General features: G+C 44.4%; 1 long non-coding RNA gene across 1 annotated transcript; it reads right to left on the bottom strand.

Annotated features, from left to right (window-relative positions):
* Positions 1-5,292: 5,292 nt before the first annotated feature.
* Positions 5,293-13,775, bottom strand: LOC310707458. The gene is made up of 3 exons (XR_014526464.1): positions 13,528-13,775; positions 7,138-7,238; positions 5,293-7,053 (listed from the first exon to the last, which is right to left on the bottom strand). It is a non-coding gene; the product is annotated as an uncharacterized lncRNA (long non-coding RNA).
* Positions 13,776-14,270: the final 495 nt, after the last annotated feature.

Raw genomic sequence — 14,270 nt, forward strand, 5'->3', positions numbered from 1 at the left:
CCACCCCTCATCCTTCCAGCATCCACCACTCAAAATGGCCACCTCATTCTTCCTAATGTTAGGGCCAGCCCTGATTGTGGTCCCCAGAGGTCTGCCATTTGGGCTGCATAAGGATACACAAGCTGACTATTTAGTATGGTGAACAATCAGTGCATTGTTATAATTCTAGATGGATTTTTTTAAAAAAATACATTGTAAGCTACCTTAAATGCTTTGATGAACAGATCAATCCAACCCCGCTTATCCCAGGCTGAGGGGTGTGTGTGGATTCCATCAGTGGCTGAACATGCAGGTGAACAGGAATGTTCTCGGTGATCTGTCTACAGATGCTAATCAGTGGAAGGCCCCCAAGTGGAATGTTCTGAGGCCAAGGATGAGATAGCCAGGGATCTGCTGAATCCCAAGCTGTTCTCATATCGACACACAAAAGGATCAGGCCCAGTTGTTTTCCCCACTACCACCCTAGCCCATCCTATTGTGATGAGGCAAAGCAGGAATAGCCATAAACTCCTTGGAAGAGGGCAATTTTTGTCAGTTCCCGTGCCATTTCTTCACACAGATCTGTGAGGGGACAAAACAGCATTGAAGGAGGGAAAGATGGGCTGCTCACCTGTGCAAACTGGCCTCAAGATGTCAGGAGGATGCTTGCAGGGTTGTTGTTTTTCCTGCTTAGAGAGGTCAAATCTTGAACATTAAAAAAGAAGTTTTGTTTACAGTTGAGGTGCTCAACATCATGAATCACTTTTCGTCACTTTTCAAGACGAAAGCAGGCTAGGCTCTGTTTTTGTGAAAATTGCCAGCCAAGTTCCTTTTGGGATTTGGTGGTGCAGAATCAGGATGCTGAATGAGAATTGCAACATAACCATGTCTTTGGTTATGGGCATTAGGCAGTCAACATGGCCTTGGGGGAGGCAGGTAGCAGCAGGATTCATACACAGATGGAGGCTTGGAAGCCAGTGCCAATGCAGACAGAGAAGGGGGGGGGCAGAATAAAGGCCTGTTAAAGCAAGGCCAGGCTTCTACAGACCTCAGAAGTGGAAGCACCATAAAGAACACAAGAGGAGCCTGCTGGATCCTGGTATGCCCCGCGGAGGACCTTAAGATCCACAGATAACAACACTTTGGAGGTCCCAAGCCTCAAGGCGGTTAGATTGGTTTCAACTAGGGCCAGGGCCTTTTCAGCACTGGCCCCAACGTGGTGGAACGCTCTGTCACAAGAGACTAGGGCCCTGCGGGACTTGACATTTTCTGCAGGGCCTGCAAGACAGAGCTGTTCTGCCTGGCCTTTGGTTTGGACTTGGTCTGACCCTTATGTTTCCCTTCCCTTATGGTCTTGATTTATCGGCTACTTTAAAATGAGGCTGCATTTTAACCTGTATTTTAAATTGGTGTTTTTTCCCCCTTCTCTTTTTCCTGTATTATGTTTTTACTGTGATTTTATTGGTGTTAGGTGCCCTGAGCCCGGCTCTGGCCGGGGAGGCCAGGGTATAAATAAATTTATTATTATTATTATTAGTCCAGCATTCTGTTCTCACCGTGGCCAGCCTGACACTTGTGGGAAGCCTGCAATCTGGCCATGAGCACAGCAGCATTCTACCCACTGCCTGTGATTCTCAACAACTGGTATTCAGAGACATAACACTGTTGTTTTGCTATGAATAAGGAATCTTGTGTGGGCTTTTCTGAGAATGGAGCCGGCGCAACAAGGACTGACTGTGAAAAAGTCGCTCAGCAGGCAGATTAGTGGGCAGCAGAATAGGAAGGGCATGTGTTGTAGAAATAGCTATGGCCCCCACCTGATGCAAAGAAAATTGAAATGACTTAAAAAGAAAAGAAAAGCCACCAGTCTTCCATGCCATTTACTGGTAGGGCAGAAAACAGCAGGACCACAGTAGGTGAGGCTAGAACCAATGACAGACAGAGCCAACTCATCCTAGTTTGTCCTCATCTCCCTCCCTGCTGAGCGACACGGGTGGCGCTGTGGGTTAAACCACAGAGCCTAGGACTTGCCAATCAGAAGGTCAGCGGTTTGAATCCCTGCAATGGGGTGAGCTCCCATTGCTCGGTCCCTGCTCCTGCCCACCTAGCAGTTCGAAAGCACTTCAAAGTGCAAGTAGATAAATAGGTACCGCTCCGGCGGGAAGGGAAACGGTCTTTCCGTGTGCTGCTCTCGTTCGCCAGAAGCGGCTTAGTCATGCTGGCCACATGACCTGGAAGCTGTACGCTGGCTCCCTCAGCCAATAAAGCGAGATGAGCGCCGCAACCCCAGAGCCAGTCACGACTGGACCTAATGGTCAGGGGTCCCTTTACCTTTACCTCCCTGCTGAATTCTTCACTCAGGTAACACTGAGATTAAGGAGGGGGGAAGATGACACCCAGTTCCACCCCCTGGATGGGTTGTAAGGAAGATGACAGGAAAATAGGTGCTGGCTGAGGCAGAGTGAAGTTGGTAGGGAAGTTCCCCATTTACCCAAATGGACCAGCATCCACGAGATTGCAGTATAAAGACAAGATCCTGCAAATTTGGTATCTGCTCACTCCTGGATTTGGGACCTCTCTATCGTACCCATGAAGTGTAATCCTAAATTGTCAGGAATATACAGCTTGGGGTGGGAGGAGAAAGAGGAAAAAGTGGTCCAAGGGATATAAAATGTATAATGAGCAGTTGCAATGACATAAAAGAAAATATTGACAGTGTGACCTATTAACAAGGTGGTTTTGGTGATAGACATTATGGAAGCTCCAGGTGTGTGTGGAGAGAGATATAAATACATGGTAAGGGTTAACATATGTTTAAGAGTGTGGAGTTGCCTTTTGAACACTTCCTTGTTGTGGTTTTATTAGTGTGGGGGGTGGGTGGGTGTTTTCAAAATTTATATGTGTTTCCCCTCCTGCGTTTAGCAGGGCATAAGCGAAAAGCAAAACATTTTCACATCAACAAAATATTTTCTCTCTTTTCCTCACACTTCAGTTTCAGTTTATGGGGTTTTAATTATAGCCTCCAGAGTCCATAAATAAAACAGAGGGAAATGAAACACTTCCTTGTGTTTTGCTAATTGTTGCACAGCAGCCGTTGAGTGCAAAGGCAGCGCCATCTACTGGTTGATCTGCACCAGATGCATTGCTCCAAAAAGTGATATTAGAAACAGGCAGCCCCACCATGTGGCAGACAGTGGCCAATACGATTACTATACCAGTCATTCAAATGGGGGAAAGACTGCAATGTAGTGTCGTGTTGATCTTGTTTTTCATGAAACACCATGCAAAATGGTTTGAGGTGTACAGTTTCTTCTATAAATGCCTTATATGTTCCATGAGTCAGAAATCATACTGTTCAAACAGATATCATATAATGTGTAGGTAATAAAGGTAAAGGTAAAGGTACCCCTGACCATTAGGTCCAGTCACAATGTCTCTGGGGTTGCGCACTCATCTCGCTCTATAGGCCGAGGGAGTCGGTGTTTGTCCACAGACAGCTTCCGGGTCACGTGGCCAGCATGACTAAGCCGCTTCTGGCGAACCAGAGCAGCGCACAGAAACGCTGTTTACCTTCCCGCCAAAGCAGTACCTGTTTACCTACTTGCACTTGACGTGCTTTCAAACTGCTAGGTTGGCAGGAGCAGGGACCGAGCAAAAAGGAGCTCACCCCGTCATGGGGATTCGAACCGCCAACCTTCTGATTGGCCAGCCCTAGGTTTAGACCACAGCGCCACCTGTGTCCCTAGAATGTGTAGGGATGGGCTATAAATCAATAGAAAAAGCAGATGGTGGTCACCATAGATTAATGGTAGACACCATGGAGGCAGTGATGGAAACTGCAGGAGGAGAGAATTTCTTGTACGTGCTTTTTGCTTGAGGGTCTCCCACATTCATCTGGTAGACCAGTATGAGATATTGGACTAGATGGGCCACTGTCTGATCCATCGGGCTCCTCTTATGCCAGGCGTGTCCAAACTTTTTTCAAAGAGGGCCAGATTTGATGAAGTGAACATGTGTGAGGGCATCCAAATTAAGCTTATTTTTTACAATTTTACCCACAGGGGCTGGATTAAACCAATGGATGGCCCAGATTAGGCCCCCAAAACTGACTTTTGACATGCCTGTCTTATGTCCTTTAGGTGCCCTCCAAACGTTGTTGGACTTCAATGTCCATTCACCTCAGCCACCCTGGGCTATGGTCATGGATGATGGGAGTTGTAGTCTAACAGCATCTGGAGGGCACCCCACTGGTTATCCTTGCCACAGTACTGGATCAGAAGGTCCAATTGTCTTAATTTAAGAAAGCTTGTTAAAAGGGGGGGGCATAATTCAGTGGTAAAACACATTACTGGCCTGCAGAATGTCCCAGACTGAATTCCTGCTGTCTCTAGTATCATACCCTTCCAGTGTCCTGATTTTCCTGGGATAGTCCCAGAATTACAGAAGCCCTTTCACCTTCCTCCTCCCTCAGCAAAAGAGTGGGGAGGAAGAAACTATGATTTCCAGAAGCAGCCACAGCAGAAGTAGCCGCTAACCCACCAGCACCTTGATGTGCAGTGGCTTCCAGGAACCAGAGTTCTAGGCAGCATTTCCTTCACTTCTCCTCCTCTGCCTTCAGCTTCCAGGGAAGGAATGTCATGGCTCCCATCAGGCAGTGGCTCATGCAGCAGTGCAGCACCAAGAGATATGCATCCTGATTTTCATCTGAAGAATGTTGGCAGGTGTGAAATAGCCATGCTAGTGTCATATCTTTATTGGAGCCAACTAAAATGTCTTGGAACACGGAGCAAACGTTTGAGTCCTCCAGCACTCTTCTTCAGGCTGGCTGTTAAGTGAAATAGTCACAATGGAAGAATCTCAGCAAGCCTGCAATTTTCAACAGTCTCAAGAAAGAGTGCAGGACGTGTTTTGGAGTCTTAAACTGCAATTCAGTCCTGTGCCCAGAGAAAGTACATTGGAACTTACTACTGTTAATTAGGCTAGACTGTGCTAGGTGCGTGTTATGTACTAACCTTGGATCCTAGAACAATAGGCAAGTAGGATCCTAGAATGCAAGAAGTGATTGGCTTGCAGGAGAAGACCAATCAGGCTCCAGGAAGAAGTTAATCGGCCTATTAGGCTGGTAGGAGCGTAGAATGAAACAACTGATTGGCCTGCAGGAAAAGACCAATCAGGCTATAGGAGGGAAGAAGAATCAGCCAATCAGACGGGACGCATTGTGTAAATAATGTATATAAAAGCCTGAGGTTTGGGGGGGGCAATTCAATCACTGTTTTACAAGCTGCAATAAGGAGCATGAAATCACTACAGGACTCTGACTTCAGACTGTATTTTACACAGAGGGCTATTGAAACAAAAGGAAAGAAAAACAATGAGATGGAACAAGTGATTAGGCTGGCATGAAAAGCCTCTCTCCATGATTATTCCACTCCATGCACTGCAACACAGCAGGTGGGCAGCACTCCTCAAAAACACCAGATAGTGGGAGTCCTGTTGGGAGAAAAATAGTCTTCCTGGGCAATGAGCCTAAAGTTTAAGAGCAAGGGGTTTCTGTGGGGTGGAGTCATGACTATTGATTGGAAGTCTTGTCCTGTCCATGGCATTAGTGAGGGTGTGTTTAAGGATTTCCCACTCTACACCATAGGAATACAGTGGTACCTCAGGTTAAGTACTTAATTCGTTCCGGAGGTCCGTACTTAACCTGAAACTGTTCTTAACCTGAAGCACCACTTTAGCAAATGGGGCCTCCTGCTGCTGTCACGCCGCCGGAGCCCGATTTCTGTTCTCATCCTGAAGCAACGTTCTTAACCTGAAGCAATATTTCTGGGTTAGCAGAGTCTGTAACCTGAAGCGTATGTAACCTGAGGTACCACTGTATGGTAGAAGTTCAATTGAAACAAAGGGCACTGGGAATTAGCTCTCTTACCAATCTGCCTAAAATTCATTCTTCTGGTTAGCCTTTAATTCACAAAAACCAAATCTAGTTAAATGTATTCCAAATTATATTACCCTTCCCACCTAGTCATGCACACCTGTGCCCCCAGAATCCTCTGTCATATTTTAAAGATCAGGCTTCCGCACTTTAAATAGCTCTGTTTCCTAGAACTATGTTTGAACACAGCTAAAGTGTCCAGAAACTTGTGGCCTTCCAGATATTGTTCGACTCCAGTTCCATCAACCTCAGCCAGGAAAGAAGAAGAAGAGGAGGAGGAGGAGGAGTTTGGATTTGATATTCCGCTTTATCACTACCCGAAGGAGTCTCAAAGCGGCTAACATTCTCCTTTCCCTTCCTCCCCCACAACAAACACTCTGTGAGATGAGTGGGGCTGAGAGACTTCAAAGAAGTGTGACTATCCCAAGGTCACCCAGCAGCTGCACGTGGAGGAGCGGAGACGCGAACCCGGTTCACCAAATTACGAGTCCACCGCTCTTAACCACTACACCACAACAGCAAGGGCATTGTAGCTGAGAAGCATCCGGAGTACCACAGGTTACCCACGTGCACCAGAAGCAAATCTTAGGATACGGAATCAGAATCATAAAACAGCTGGAAGGGACCACAAGGGTCAACTAGTCCAATCTCGTGCAATTCAGGAATCTTTCGCCCCATGTGGGGCTCAAATTCCTGATCCTGAGATTAAGAGCTCCATGCTCTACTGACTGGGTAGAGTTATACCTCAGTTGTGTAGAATAACTGGAAAAAAATTATAATGATAGGGTGACGAGTTGTTCAGAGGTATAGAGCGCCAACACTTAACCCCACTTTTCCAACCATAACCAGGGCAAAGGAAGAATTTTTATATTGCCTTTGAATACACACATTGAAAAATGAAGTTGGTAGCAAGAGACGAACAAACAGCATTCTAACCCTAAACATCCAATTCAGTTTTAATACAAAAGTTTCTTAAAGGCTATAAAATTGCTTTGGTTATTAGTTCTGCATTAAGCACTTTGCAGACAAAGAGTATATGTCACGTCATCATTGTAACATACAGTAGTTTGCACAGTATATTTAAACAAGAAATAGGCATTTCTTCCTCCAATTCCCGAAGTTCTTTTGCAAAGGCTTCTTTCCTGCAGAACAGAAACACAAGTTAATAAATTATTGCGATGACATGAAAACACTTCTCTGCTACACGCGGGGGAATACATACTTACCCTCTTTTAAGAGAAGACAAACCAAACCATTAATACACACCCTGCAAGCCACCCAAGCAAGAGGAGGGCTGGTACAACATAAGTGGAATACGGGATTGTCTCTGAAGAAAGAAAATAAAGGTTTTATTCACATTGTGGCTGGAGACATAACGTATGAAGGTCTTTAAGAGGAATATTTTGATTCCAGAGACTGGGAACCCATCAAAGGTTTAGAAAAGGATACCTCTCCCAGCCAGCCAGCCCAGTCAGGCCTGCCACCAGCCAGCCCAGTCAGTTCAGGAACTGTCCAAAGGTCCCAGGGAATTAGAGTTTCACTGTGGCTCAACTCTGCTGTGCCACCAATCACTGCTCTCTGCCTTAGCAGACGGAAGTACCACATTGGGAGCCAAGCATTCATCCCATCCACCATGATGGTTAAGATATCCGAACTGCAATGCCCTGCCATATACCGTATTTTTCGCTCCAAAAGACACAATTTTTTCTTTCCTAAAAAGTAAGGGGAAATGTCTGTTCCTCTTATGGAGCAAATGTGTGGTCCTTGGAGCCGAATTGCCCAGGGGCAAAAAGCAGATCAGGCTCTCTCTCTCTCTCTCTCTCTTTGAAAGAGGGAAGTGGGTGTTGAAACAAAGCCACTGATCATTTGCCGATCCGGGAGAGAGATAAAGGATGTTAGAGATAAAGGAGGCTGCCAGGGAGGGGGGAGGTAAAGACAGCAAACTTGCAAAAGGGGGAAACAGGAAGACTAAAGCAATAAGGAGAGAAATTAGAAGAAAAGGAGGAGCAAAAAACTGCTCCAGCTAAGGAAAAGTCACTACACTAAGGAAGGGAGTATTGAAAGAAAACATCTGATCGGTGGGATCGGAAGAGAGATAAGGGACGCTAGCGGAGGCTGCTTGGGAGGGGGGAGGTAAAAGCCCATGGATCCTCAGGATTTTTACATTGGGTCACCCCAAATTCACAATCAGATCACATATCTTTGGCCACAGCATGAACCACAAAAATCATACACCCACTGTTTCATTCAGAATATTTTTTTTCTTGTTTTCCTCCTCTATAAACTAGGTGCGTCTTATGGCCAGGTCGTCTTATGTAGCGAAAAATACAGTAGATCCATGAAAGCTGTTGATTCCATTGACCCTTAGTCCATAGACTTTCATTTGGGGTAAGTTAAGATGCTGCCATTGCAAAAGGGAGCTAACTTTGGCTCACATTCAGAGGTGACGTCTCCACCTGTCCATTGCTAAAATGACTACCTTGCGGCCTGGCAGGGAGGAGTTTTTCAAGGAAACCATAGCAAGAGCACTAGGGGCAGGGGAAGAATGCTACACAGCTTCATTGGGCGAGTATCAGTAGTCTGGCGCTGGCTCTGATCCAAGTCCCCACAAACCCAAACTCTTTATGATCCACTCAGTTTCCTAACACGGAGGAAGCACTTGCTTACATTTCTCCTACTGAAACCAAAAGGATCTACTTACTTATTGTTACAAATACTTATAACCTCTCCTTCGCTGTATGGCCCCAGGGTGGGACATGTAAACACACACATACCAGTATAACAAATCAAAACAGCATATAAACAGCATATATAGATATGTGGAATGGTGATGAATGTTGTTTTTGGTTTGCTGCTCATCTTAATCTTCTAAATGGTTGTTTTTAACCGTTTTCACCTATAATTTTACTTCTATAAACCGCTTTGATGGTTTTTTGTTTTTTTACAACCAAGCAGTGTATAAATTTTACAAAGTAAATATATGAACCTTGATTAAAGCCACACTTTTAAAACCACCTCACAACTAACAATTAAAAACAATGAGCTTGGGGACTATATAATCACCTTTTGACGCCATTTTTGTACCGGACATGTTGCTTGCTAATAGTGGGCAAAACAGAAGCTCAGTTTGGTTGCTAAAAGAGGAGGGTGATATAAGCCATAGTCATTACTATGTACAGTGAAGAGATTTCACTTTTTGCCCACTGAAAGGACTGCCAATTTATTTATCTTTTATTTTATTTGTTTTGAATGTAGGAACAAATACCCAATAATTATAGTTCTCCCCTGTTCCCCGCCCATAACAGCCCCAACTACGTCTAGCTGTATAAGCAATAATAAAATAAAACATCAATTCAGTCGCTGCCGATTTAAAAAGTCTCACTCCACAGGTCTCCTTGTGTATTTATTAGTGTATTACACATCTATCCCATCCACCCCCGTGAGTTCAAGGTGATGTACTTTTTTTCCTTTCTGCTTTATCCTTGCGGTAACCCTGTAGGTTAGGCTGAGAGACAGTGCTTTTCAGCAGTGCAGCTGAAATTGATTTCCTCTGGCATGAGGTCACTGCAGACTTATTGGTACTGTGTTATTTGCCTGGAATTTTCACATATCCAGTCCGAATGGCTGCCCTGTCAGGTGGCTGCCCAGCTCCTTTAGAAATCCTCCATCTCTGATTATTATTTTTTAATCAAACTTACACAGTTGAATGTCTGTGTGCCACAAAGCTGTTAAAGGTGCAAGGGTCCCGTCAACCCTAAACCATGCAAAGAACTCAAGGTTAATGTTATCAGGTCTTGCCTCAGACTAAGCTTCATCTGGCAGTACCACATGGTTTGAATCTAGAGAAAAAGTAGAGTCACACGTAGCAAGGAAAGCCCCAAAATGAACCGGGCAATCCCTTCTCTGTTATTTGGAGAAGGGAATTCCAGAAGCAATCACAACTCTGGTTAAATACAACGAAAGAAGGGAACAGACTAATATTGCAGAAAGCAATTGCTCTGAATGTTGCCTGAACATGTTGTTTCATAACTTTCATTCTACGAGGGCTTGATATTTATTTTAAAAAGGAAGGAAGGAAGGAAGGAAGGAAGGAAGGAAGGAAGGAAGGAAGGAAGGAAGGAAGGAAGCTCTGGGACTGGTACAGCAGTACTCCCTCTTGGCAGTCTTGTGTTATTCATTAAGCAAACAATTTCATCACAAGAATGCATGACACAGTGTAATGGTACTATTTTGGACACTGTTGCAACACAGGCTAAACTTGGGTTACCTGTGCATCATTGGGAAGGATCCTACTGCTTGAGGGTGCACAGAGCACCCAGAAATGCAATGCACTTCGCAGACATTTTTGCAATATACCAACCTTACGTACACGGCTCATCACCATGGCATTAATTTGTGCTCGCATATATATACCGTATTTTTCATCCCATAGGACGCTCTGTCCCATAGGACGCACCTAGTTTTTTGGGGGGGAAATTTCCCCCCCAAAAGCAGGTCGGGGAAACCGAACCAGGTCGAGGAACAGTGGGGTGGTGGCGCTGCGCCTCCCTGCTGTCCCCCGAGCTTGTGGGGCTGGCCGATGTCTGCCCGGCGCGAGGGGCGCTCTGCTTCAGGGTGCCCCGCCGGCCGGGCGGCAGGCTGCTATCCGCAGCGTGGGGAGCCCTACAGGGAACTCCCGCAGGGCTGCCTAGGCTGCGGATGTGTTCCCGAAGCGCCGGGCGCTCTGCTTTCAGGGCGCCCGACGCTCCGGGAAGCAGGCTGCTATATATCTATATATATATTTATATATATAATTAAAAGAGTTATTAACTTAATATTCCTTAACAGAGTGGTGGAAAACTGCAGAATAAGGATAATAAAAATATCAATAAAAATAATTTATTATTTATACCCCGCCCATCTGGCCGGGCATCCCCAGCCACTCTGGGCGGCTTCCAACAAAATATTAAAATACAGTGATGCATCAGACATTAAAAGCTTCCCTAAACAGGGCTGCCTTCAGAAGAGTTCTAAGAGAGCAAAGCCGTAAAACATGCTCTTTAACCGAGATCCAATTTAGCTGAAAGAAGACAATGAAAGGGGAAGAGTCAGAGACATTGAAACACCCACCATATGTCATGAGGCAATGAGCAGCTGGCTGGGAGAGATACTGTTTCAGGGGAATCGTTAAAGGCATGAAGGCCTGCCAATGGCACACAAATAAATGGGGCAGACATCAGTGCAGGTTGCCAGAATAAATATCCCCAGAAGCCACTCCCTCTGGGGTAATACATAAAATGAGTTCATTGGTTTCTTCATTCCAGAGATGACATTTGTGCATTCTCTCTCTCAGTTAACAAAACTTCAGTACAAAAACATAATAATTAAAACGGTCATAAAAACTACTGAGTTACAGTGCACGCCTATACATGCCCATTTGGAAGTAAGCCCATTGAAACTGGGGGCACTTACTCCTAGGTAACAGGAGGTATGATTGCAACAAAACCTGAAGCTTTCCTTTTAGGAATCCTAGGTGCCGAAATCCCAAGGGAGCAGAAAATAGTATTTATGTATGCGACCACGGCTGCGCGGATATTATTGGCCCAGAGATGGAAAGAAGATAAAGTTCCTATCAAAGAAGAATGGCAGATAAATTTAATGGACTGTGCCAAAAGGGCTAAAATGACCGGAAGAGTCAGAAATTAGGAAAACCAAAATTTTAGTAAGTAATGGGGGAAATTTATAACTTATCTTAAAGACCATTGTAAGCTAATTGCTAGTACGATTGGAATATCACTTGTAGTTTAATGGTGAATTTTGGATACAATGTAGAGATAAAAGATTTGGATTATTATAAAAGATGCAGGAGGAAATGGACCCACAAAGGGGAAGAGGGAAGTCCAAGAGATTCCTTGGAATCTTGTTTTTCTGTTGTATGATGGAGATGTGGATGTAAAATGTTAATCTGAAAAACCAAATAAATGATTTTAATTTTTTTTAAGGAGGTGTGATTGCAACAAGTAGGCCACGTATCCACAGCAGTGACCAGAGCAGGAATGACCACTGGGAGGAGCGCAGAGGCAGAGAAGAAATTCCATGGTGCATCTGTAGCAGCACAACCGGACGCTTTCATTTGCCCCAGCTGCAACGAAACATGTCTCTCCCGCAACAGTCTCTAGAGCCACAGCAAGCACAGCAAGCGCTGTGGCTCTCCAATGGTTTGACTTCACCCCCAAAGGCACACTCCTCCATTGTCTCCCAAGACAAATGGATGCCAACCACAAAAGTAAGCCTAGGTGGGGAGGGGATGCTTGCTGCAACAAAAATGATCCTGTCTTCCTGATGAACGTTTAGTAGCAGCAAGGACAGTATCGGATGGCGTGGGGAGGCTGCATCGCTCACTTCCCTCCAGGATGGAGAGGGGGAGGGTTGGTGGTGGCAAGGTTGGCACATTGCAAATGAGGCAGCAGGAGCATTGTACTGGCTCCATTGCTGTGTTTGCACTGCATCAACCTCACCACCGCCACACCCCTCTCTATCCTGTATACCTGAAGGAGCGTCTCCACCCCCATATTTCAGCCCAGACACTGAGATCCAGTGCTGGGGGCCTTCTGGCAGTTCCCTCATTGCAAGAAGTGAGATTACAGGGAACCAGGCAGAGGGCCTTCTCGGTAGTGGCGCCAGCCTTGTGGAACACCCTCCCTTCAGATATGAAGGAAATAAGCAGCTATCCTATCTTTAAAAGACATCTGAAGGCAGCCCTGTTTAGGGAAGTTTAATGCTGTATTATTTTTAACACTCGATTGGGAGCCGCCCAGAGTGGCTGGGGAAACTCAGGCAGATGGGCAGGGTATGAATAATAATAAATTATTATTATTATTATTATTATTATTATTATTATTATTATTATTATTATTATTCACAGCTGGCCAGGGGAACAGAAGAGCCCCAGCATGTCATCTGCTGCTGGGCAAGGGGCTCAAGTGAATGCTATAAAGACAAAGATACAACAGAGCATCATGTTTTAGTCTGCAACTTTCATCTAAGTTTATCTCCACTCGGGGAAGGGTACAAAAAGCAGTACAGAAAGTGTCAGTAAATATTAAATGCCAAATTTCTGTCTTACTTGCTATTGAAACTAAAAGAGAAATCTGTTCACAGTTTCAAGTTCTATTATTAATCGATAATCAAAAGCAATGTAAAACAGAATTTTGATGCTCAATTCTCCTTAAAGGTACATACTGTACTGTGCTTACATTGGCTACATTTTCAAACTTAGTTTTTACAGCATGGTAGCTACATTTAAATCACAGTACCATTTAAGATTATATGCATTTGGTTCATCCATAGAGGTAGCAACTTTAGCTTTCCGCTGAGAAAGGAAAAGCATTCAGCTTCTCACTCCTACTAAAGGATGCTTGTAGAATTACCAAACAATCAAAGTAATGCAGAAGAAAGAAAAAGCACTTTTTAAATAATCCAATGGAAAACAAGACTAGGTTGCTAATAAATGAGATTGCAGTACCCTAAAAATAAAAGAGCCCAACTACAAACTTAAAGAGGAAGGACTAAGCTCTTATCCATGACTTGCACACAGGTGATCAACAATTCTAAAACATTTTGGCTTTTCACCATACCTGATTTTTCCATTCCTCTCTTGTGTGTCTAAGCAGAACTAACGTTCGACTCTGCTGTTACATCTCTGAGGCTTCTGGAGCTTTAAATAGAGCAAAATCTGGAATGCATTGCACCTGCTTCTTTCACTAGGGTAAGTTATCTGCATTCAATGGTTGGAAAAGACAGGAATTTGGGCCCTTACACTTTACAGGTCATTCTGTCCATTATTAGTGTAGAGCAGTGCTTTGAGAATTCTCAGGTGGTGTTTTCACTGGTCAGTAAAGCAAGTTCTTATACCTTTTGTATAATCACTCTAATAAAGCTAAGGCAGAGGTAGTCAAAAGGGTGCCTTTCAGACGTTCTTGGATGACAACTCAGTCCCAGCCAGCATGGTCAAGCATGATGGGAGTTGTGATTTGTTTGGTTTTTTCCAATATAATCTTTATTAGTTTTCCAAATTTCACACTTTAAATACATATTATATTACATTTGTAATTTGCTCCTATGAGCTGACTCCCCTCCTTCCCTCTTCTGACTTCTTTTTGTCACTTCTAAGTTTTTTGCAATGTCTTTTATCCCACTGCATGGGAGTTGTAGTTCAATGACATCTCGAGGGCACAGCATTGACTATCCCTGAGCTACAGAACATGTCATGATGCAATTCATCCCTGCATGGATATAACCACAAACTTGATGAATTTTCTCAGTGGGATTAGGCATTAAATGAAGCTTTGCTACTTTGCTCCAAAGTGGAGGACTTATA

This window comes from Podarcis liolepis (assembly GCF_965112155.1).
Source record: "Podarcis liolepis genome assembly, chromosome: 5".
NCBI classification, from domain to species: Eukaryota; Metazoa; Chordata; class Lepidosauria; order Squamata; family Lacertidae; genus Podarcis; species Podarcis liolepis.